Here is an 8,587-nt window from a genome sequence, read left to right on the forward strand (position 1 = left end):
CACTACTTATATGGGGTCAAAAGTATTATATATACCGACCACAAAAGTCTTCAACACATATTTAATCAGAAACAACTGAATATGAGGCAGCGTAGGTGGATTGAATTGTTGAATGATTACGACTTTGAGATTCGTTACCACCCGGGGAAGGCAAATGTGGTAGCCGATGCCTTGAGCAGGAAGGACAGAGAACCCATTCGAGTAAAATCTATGAATATAATGATTCATAATAACCTTACTACTCAAATAAAGGAGGCGCAACAAGGAGTTTTAAAAGAGGGAAATTTAAAGGATGAAATACCCAAAGGATCGGAGAAGCATCTTAATATTCGGGAAGACTTAACCCGATATAGGGCTGAAAGGATTTGGGTACCAAAATTTAGAGATATGAGAGAAATGGTACTTAGAGAAGCTCATAAAACCAGATACTCAATACATCCTGGAACGGGGAAGATGTACAAGGATCTCAAGAAACATTTTTGGTGGCTGGGTATGAAAGCCGATGTTGCTAAATACGTAGGAGAATGTTTGACGTGTTCTAAGGTCAAAGCTGAGCATCAGAAACCATCAGGTCTACTTCAACAACCCGAAATCCCGGAATGGAAATGGGAAAACATTACCATGGATTTCATCACTAAATTGCCAAGGACTGCAAGTGGTTTTGATACTATTTAGGTAATAGTTGATCGTCTCACCAAATCAGCACACTTCCTACCAATAAGAGAAGATGACAAGATGGAGAAGTTAGCACGACTGTATTTGAAGGAAGTCGTCTCCATACATGGAATACCAATCTCTATTATCTCTGATAGGGATGGCAGATTTATTTCAAGATTCTGGCAGACATTACAGCAAGCATTAGGAACTCGTCTAGACATGAGTACTGCCTATCATCCACAAACTGATGGGCAGAGCGAAAGGACGATACAAACGCTTGAAGACATGCTACGAGCATGTGTTATTGATTTCGGAAACAGTTGGGATCGACATCTACCGTTAGCAGAATTTTCCTACAACAACAGCTACCATTCAAGCATTGAGATGGCGCCGTTTGAAGCACTTTATGGTAGAAAGTGCAGGTCTCCGATTTGTTGGAGTGAAGTGGGGGATAGACAGATTACGGGTCCAGAGATTATACAAGAAACTACCGAGAAGATCATCCAAATTCAACAACGGTTGAAAACCGCCCAAAGTCGACAAAAGAGCTACGCTGACATTAAAAGAAAAGATATAGAATTTGAAATTGGAGAGATGGTCATGCTTAAAGTTGCACCTTGGAAAGGCGTTTTTCGATTTGGTAAACGAGAGAAATTAAATCCAAGGTATATTGGACCATTCAAGATTATTGATCGTGTCGGACCAGTAGCTTACCGACTTGAGTTACCTCAACAACTCGCGGCTGTACATAACACTTTCCACGTCTCGAATTTGAAGAAATGTTTTGCTAAAGAAGATCTCACTATTCCGTTAAATGAAATCCAAATCAACGAAAAACTTCAATTCATCGAAGAACCCTTCGAAATAATGGATCGTGAGGTTAAAAGACTTAAGCAAAACAAGATACCAATTGTTAAGGTTCGATGGAATGCTCGTAGAGGACCCGAGTTCACCTGGGAGCATGAAGATCAGATGAAGAAGAAATACCCGCATCTATTTCCAGAAGATTCGTCAACACCTTCAACAGCTTAAAATTTCGGGACGAAATTTATTTAACGGGTAGGTACTGTAGTGACCCGAACTTTTCCATGTTTATATATATTAATTGAGATTGATATTTACATGATTAAATGTTTCCAACATGTTAAGCAATCAAACTTGTTAAGACTTGATTAATTGAAATAGGTTTCATATAGACAATTGACCACCCAAGTTGACCGGTGATTCACGAACGTTAAAACTTGTAAAAACTATATGATGACATATATATGGTTATATATATAGTTAACATGATATTATGATAAGTAAACATATCATTAAGTATATTAACAATGAACTACATATGTAAAAACAAGACTACTAACTTAATGATTTTGAAACGAGACATATATGTAACGATTATCGTTGTAACGACATTTAATGTGTATATATCATATTAAGAGATATTCGTACATCATAATATCATGATAATATAATAATTTAAAATCTCTTTTGATATTATAAACATTGGGTTAACAACATTTAACAAGATCGTTAACCTAAAGGTTTCAAAACAACATTTACATGTAACGACTAACGATGACTTAACGACTCAGTTAAAATGTATATACATGTAGTGTTTTAATATGTATTCATACACTTTTGAAAGACTTCAAGACACTTATCAAAATACTTCTACTTAACAAAAATGCTTACAATTACATCCTCGTTCAGTTTCATCAACAATTCTACTCGTATGCACCCGTATTCGTACTCGTACAATACACAGCTTTTAGATGTATGTACTATTGGTATATACACTCCAATGATCAGCTCTTAGCAGCCCATGTGAGTCACCTAACACATGTGGGAACCATCATTTGACAACTAGCATGAAATATCTCATAAAATTACAAAAATATGAGTAATCATTCATGACTTATTTACATGAAAACAAAATTACATATCCTTTATATCTAATCCATACACCAACGACCAAAAACACCTACAAACACTTTCATTTTTCAATTTTCTTCATCTAATTGATCTCTCTCAAGTTCTATCTTCAAGTTCTAAGTGTTCTTCATAAATTCCAAAAGTTCTAGTTTCATAAAATCAAGAATACTTTCAAGTTTGCTAGCTCACTTCCAATCTTGTAAGGTGATCATCCAACCTCAAGAAATCTTTGTTTCTTACAGTAGGTTATCATTCTAATACAAGGTAATAATCATATTCAAACTTTGGTTCAATTTCTATAACTATAACAATCTTATTTCAAGTGATGATCTTACTTGAACTTGTTTTCGTGTCATGATTTTGCTTCAAGAACTTCGAGCCATCCAAGGATCCATTGAAGCTAGATCCATTTTTCTCTTTTCCAGTAGGTTTATCCAAGGAACTTAAGGTAGTAATGATGTTCATAACATCATTCGATTCATACATATAAAGCTATCTTATTCGAAGGTTTAAACTTGTAATCACTAGAACATAGTTTAGTTAATTCTAAACTTATTCGCAAACAAAAGTTAATCCTTCTAACTTGACTTTTAAAATCAACTAAACACATGTTATATATCTATATGATATGCTAACTTAATGATTTAAAACCTGGAAACACGAAAAACACCGTAAAACCGGATTTACGCCGTCGTAGTAACACCGCGGGCTGTTTTGGGTTAGTTAATTAAAAACTATGATAAACTTTGATTTAAAAGTTGTTATTCTGAGAAAATGATTTTTATTATGAACATGAAACTATATCCAAAAATTATGGTTAAACTCAAAGTGGAAGTATGTTTTCTAAAATGGTCATCTAGACGTCGTTCTTTCGACTGAAATGACTACCTTTACAAAAACGACTTGTAACTTATTTTTTCGACTATAAACCTATACTTTTCTGTTTAGATTCATAAAATAGAGTTCAATATGAAACCATAGCAATTTGATTCACTCAAAACGGATTTAAAATGAAGAAGTTATGGGTAAAACAAGATTGGATAATTTTTCTCATTTTAGCTACGTGAAAATTGGTAACAAATCTATTCCAACCATAACTTAATCAACTTGTATTGTATATTATGTAATCTTGAGATACCATAGACACGTATACAATGTTTCGACCTATCATGTCGACACATCTATATATATTTCGGAACAACCATAGACACTCTATATGTGAATGTTGGAGTTAGCTATACAGGGTTGAGGTTGATTCCAAAATATATATAATTTGAGTTGTGATCAATACTGAGATACGTATACACTGGGTCGTGGATTGATTCAAGATAATATTTATCGATTTATTTCTGTACATCTAACTGTGGACAACTAGTTGTAATCTTCATACATCTTCAAGATCTAAGCTTTATGCTTCAAGATCTTCAAGAACACTTAAGATACAAGCTTTCTAGCTTGGATCTTCATATCTTTTGTTGTATTTAAGTTCTTTTTGCTTTGATCATGTTGTTTTGTTGAAAAGATTCAAACTTTTGTTTGTAATCTTCATGTATCTTCAAGATCCAAGCTTTATGCTTCAAGATCTTCAAGAACACTTAAAGGTTCAAGCTTTCTAGCTTTGTGACCTTGTTACTTGTGTGAAATGGAACCAAGCTCTCTAGCTTAGGGTTCTATCACCTCATTTGACTTAGAATATGTTTATACTTGCTTATTTGTTGTAAAGTTTGTAACTTTAGTTGTTGTTGTGACTTGTATTAGTGTTAAGACTAAGGATATGATGTAACCTTGGTTCATCATCCATCTAAGACTCATGAATGAGTTGCATTCTTACTTGGTCTTAACATATTGTGTATTGATGGTGAATCTTGGTCAAAAGTGATGCTAAACCATCAACGAGTTGTACACTTGAAGCTACAAGCATCAAGGATGAGAACCGTGATGAGCATCGAGCACCAAGAACCCCACCGGAGCACTTGTCCACAGATTTTCGTATCTGATCAGACCACCTGGGCTACTGGAAATCTGATTTTTAGTTAGTTCGGTTCGAGTAGATGATTTTCCGTTTAGGCATCGTCTTAATACGAGTTACGGTTTAGGAGTTATGGCCCTCCGAGAGTCACTACACCCTATTAACGTTGTGCTGTCTGACCTACTCGCACTTAAACCGTCGCCACGGTCAAACGAAGACGAGTTAGGTTCTGAAAATTGGTCAGCTGTTAGGGGACTCATATACGGAGCCATAGCCACTGACCATGCATCTTTTCGATTTACGTAGAGGTCGTAGCAGCTGACCAAAGTCAGCCCATTGTTTCGATCTCTATTTTTGTCAAACTTACTTAGCTTTTATGATGATGAATGATGATGATGATGACACTTAAACTTATTTTATGCACTATTAGAATTTATAAAGACAACCTACTGACCTAGTAACTTTTGATTTAGGTTGACGACCTTTCGGACCGACTTACTACTTGCGTACTTTCATTACTGACTTTACCGCTTTTATCACGGTGAGTTATAGCATCCCTTTTTACTACTTTTACTATTTTTGGGACTGAGAATACATGCGCTTTTTACGTTTTACATACTAGGCACGAGTACTTAAACTTTGTATGTATGTGGGTTATATAACGGCATAAACATTCCCTTTAGCACGGTAACGTTTAGTCATTGGTTTTTGAACCGGTGAACGCGAATCTTAGATATGGATCCATAGGGTTTGACATCCCCACTCGGGCTAGTCGCGCTAGCATTTAACGGGTGTTTAATACTTCGTGAACATACGCACTCGTCAAGTGTACTTTCAGGGGGTTATAAACGTTAAGTTTAGTTACCGGGTGCCCACGGTTATGCATATACTTTTCATACTGTTTTGATACGCTGTTGCAGCACTGAAATCTCGTGGCCTATCTTACGTTACTATTACAACTTTAACTATAGCTCACCAACATTCGTGTTGACTTTTTAAGCGTGTATTTCTCAGGTGCCTAGAGGTTTATTGCTTTCGCTGTTACACTTGCTGTCATGCTATTATTGAATTGCTGTTAAGGACCTGCTGTGTTAGATATCCGCTGCATAACTTAGAGATGTCTCAATCATGAAACTTATGTTTTGCATTCGTAAACTTATGTTATTTTGGAACAATGGTTTGTAATAAGTCTTATGACATGTTATCCTTGTAAAACGTTATCTTTTTAATGAATGCAAATCAGTTTTTGATGTCGTAGCGTGAGGGTACGAAATAGTATTATTTTTACTAGGAAATACTACAAAATATGACACAAGTTTTATTAATTTACGGATGGGATATACCTAAACCTTGCTACAACACTATAGGCAGTGTACCTAATCGTAGAGTAGTGTAGTTTTTAGTAAGTCCGGTTCGTTCCACAGGGAGCTGGTGATACTTACTATATTTTTAATAACTATATTTATACAAAATATATATAATTATATAAGTAGTAATATTATTATAAAAGGGGGGTTTTACCGTTTAATGACCGGTTTGTCGATTCTATATTTTAAGCGCAAAGATAAATGACGATAATTAAAGTGCGTAAAATAATGACAATAAATAAAATGACAGTAAATAAAATTGCGAGTAATAAAATGACAGTAAATAAAGATACGATGAGAAATACAATAAAAGAATTATGCTTATTTAAACTTCCGTAATCATGATGTTTGACGTGTTGATTTTAGTTTTATTCCCATGGGTTAATTGTCCTTTGTCCTGGATTATTTAATATGTCCGTCTGGTTTTTGTCCATAACAGTCCATCAGTCATAAATATAAAATGCGAGTGCCCTCGTCAAATTATTATTATACCCGAAGTTAAATATTCCAACTAATTGGGGATTCGAATTGTAACAAGGTTTTAATACTTTGTTTAATGAATACACCAGGTTATCGACTGCGTGTAAACCAAGGTTTTACTACTTTGTTAACAATTACACCAATTACCCTTGAATGTAATTTCACCCCTGTTTTAATTATTCTAGTGGCTATTAATCCATTCCCGTGTCCGGTTAAATGAACGATTATTCGTACATATAAATACCCCGCCCATCGTGTCCGATCGAGTGTATATGGTAATTTATAGGGACGCCCAATTGTAAATCTTTATATTAACATTAACAAACTATCATTTAGTTAAACAAATATAAAGCCCATTAATAGCTCATAGTCTAATTTCCACAAGTGTCGTTCTTTTGTCCAAACCCCAATTATGATACAAAGCCCAATTACCCAATTTTAATATTTTTAGCCCAACATCATGATTACTTCGTCTTAAATAAGCATAATAATAACTTAAGTACGAGACATTAATTTAAAAAGGAGAACATAGCTTACATTGATTATTTATCGCGTAGTGTTACACGGACAGAATTTCGACTTTAAAACCCGTAAAAATAACTTTTACATAACCCAAACTAATCTAATATAACAATAATCTATACTATATATATATATATATTTATATTATACGGAGTATTATTATTCTTATGTTATGGGTGTGTTGGTGTGGTAAAACAATTCGGCCAGAAAACTGCCTTTTATAGAACTTTTTGGATTTTTGATCCCCATGCAAGTTGCATGAGGTTTAGTGTATTTGCCATGCAACTTGCATGGGCTTGTTTTCCAGCTCAAGTTTTGGCATTTTACTTGCCGACATAATATAATATAATTATAAATATAAAATATAAATAATTAATATAATTATTTATATATTATATTATATTCTTGTGCATAGCAGACTCGTAATTTTTGGTCCATTGCGTCGGGCGTTTCTTCTTGGCTCAGGTCCCGGTTCCGGATTTTCGGACGTCTTCGCGTATTATTTTATATCGTGTACTTTGCGTTCCGCAACTTGTACTCTTGTCATTTTTAGACGTTCTTCATCAATATTTTGAGCCTTTTTAATTGTATCTTGTATATTTGAGCATTTTAGACCTTTTTGTCTTCAATTCTTCGTTTTCGCCTTTTGTCTTCGCACTTATTTATTTAAACAATTACAATGAAAATATAATACAATTACATATGAAAACCTATTATTTAGGAGGGATATTGCTATGAAATATATGTTCCTTTTTAGCCTTATCAAATATCCCCACACTTGAGCGTTGCTTGTCCTCAAGCAATACAGAACTTGAAATAAAAACATACATGAATCACTTTTTTATTCATCACACTTTGTACATCAGTGATTTTGATAGAGCGGTATAAACAATGATAGTAATGATAGAACCATGGTTAAAGGTGGGTGTGTCATCCACAGTTGCCTTGGGTTTAGGTCAACGACACTTACAATCAAATAGCCGATTTACTTTCGGTTTCCAAAGCAAAGTGCACATTTGAAAGGCGGTTTACAGTCCCACATGACTATAAAAATGTAGATCCTTAAGGAAATTGGATCTTTATGAAAACATTTGATCTTTTGAAAATTCATTCTAGCTTTTACCCTAGACAAGTTTTCTGATTTGACCCACCATCGGTGTTGCAAAATATATTTGTGGATCAATATTTTGGCTAAAAACTTTTAGGTTCGTGTAATCCACTGCTATCCCGGTATCGGAAAGCACACATCCAGTTTACTTGTTCCGTATATTACCTTTCGGTAAACTACCGTCCGGTTGTAAAGGAAAGCGATGAACAAGAAACTGTTAAGGCAATGTCCCGTGACATGCATTTGTTCATGGTCTAATTACGTGTCGGATGCTAGAACTATCCTTGGTAGGAGCAATAGTAAAGATCATCCTATGATTTTTCGGTCTGGCACAAGGTCCTGTCTCTGACCATGCTATGCAACCACCGTTCTTACGGTTGACACCCGATTTGGTTCAGGTGACCTAATGAATTCAAGGTGAATTTCTTAGGATTTTACGTTCAATGGTAATGAACGCATTGAAAATGGTTTTTCAGAAAACAAATCGGTTTGTATTTTTGATCAAAATATTTTCTCGTTCAAGCTCGAGTTTAGATATCATTGAATTCC

This window comes from Rutidosis leptorrhynchoides, chromosome 1 (assembly GCF_046630445.1).
Source record: "Rutidosis leptorrhynchoides isolate AG116_Rl617_1_P2 chromosome 1, CSIRO_AGI_Rlap_v1, whole genome shotgun sequence".
NCBI classification, from domain to species: domain Eukaryota; kingdom Viridiplantae; phylum Streptophyta; class Magnoliopsida; order Asterales; family Asteraceae; genus Rutidosis; species Rutidosis leptorrhynchoides.